Genomic DNA, 1,036 nt, shown 5'->3' on the forward strand with positions numbered 1-1,036 from the left:
CAGGACATTTGCACACCCTGTTTCCCCTCTTATCTAGTTATCTATCTTCACTCTTAAGTGCTCAGTGCAAACATCACTTTCCCAGGAAAACCTTACCTGAAATTCATTATCACAATAGATCCCTCTATTATAGGTTCTTACAACACCATTTTGCAAATCTTAGCCACACTGTCAAGCTGTGATTTTATATTTCTCAGTATAGTTATTGTGTCATTGTCTGTGTTCCATGCTAGACTGTAAGTTCCATCTGTTATTTCTCCTAATTGTATTCTAGTGCCTAGCACAGCATCTGGCTCACAGTGAGCACTCAAGAAATATTTGCAGAATAAAAGATCAAAAAGCGTAAGTATTATTTTTAAGATAGGTACTATTATTAACCCCATGTTTACATAATAAGGAAATTGAGGCTCAGATAGGTTAAGTAATATGCCCAGTTAAGAAGTGGCTGAGTCAAAATTTGAATCTGCTTTTCTGATTCCAGAACCTGCAATGCTTAAACAGCACTCTGCAATAAATAAATAAATAAATAAACAAACAAACAAGCAAACAAACAGCACTCTGCTTTCCCAAGCAGACCAAGCACCAATACCAGACTAGCCAGCAGCTTTCTAAGGACATCAGTTCCCTGTAGCCATATCTGTTTAATCCTGGGATCCTAGAATCCTAAAGCTGTCTGGGATTTAGAAATCCTCTAGTGAGGGGCACCTGGGTGGCTCAGTTGGTTGAGTGTCCAACTCTTGGTTTTGGCTCGGGTCGTGATCTCGGGGTTATGAGATGGAGCCCTGTGCCCCATGTGGTGTGCCATGCCCCAAGTGGGGCCCTGCCAGGAGTCTGCTTTAGATTCTCTGCCCCTCCCCCTGCTCACATGTTCTCTTGCGCGCTCTCTCTCTCTTTCTCAAATAAATAAATAAGAAAGAAAGAAGGAAAATCTTTAAAAGGAAGGAAGAGAGGAAGGAAAGGAAGGAAAGGAAGGAAGGAAGGGAGGAAGGAAGGAAGGAAGGAAGGAAGGAAGGAAGGAAGGAAGGAAGGAAGGAAG

This window comes from Neomonachus schauinslandi, chromosome 9 (genome assembly GCF_002201575.2).
Source record: "Neomonachus schauinslandi chromosome 9, ASM220157v2, whole genome shotgun sequence".
NCBI classification, from domain to species: domain Eukaryota; kingdom Metazoa; phylum Chordata; class Mammalia; order Carnivora; family Phocidae; genus Neomonachus; species Neomonachus schauinslandi.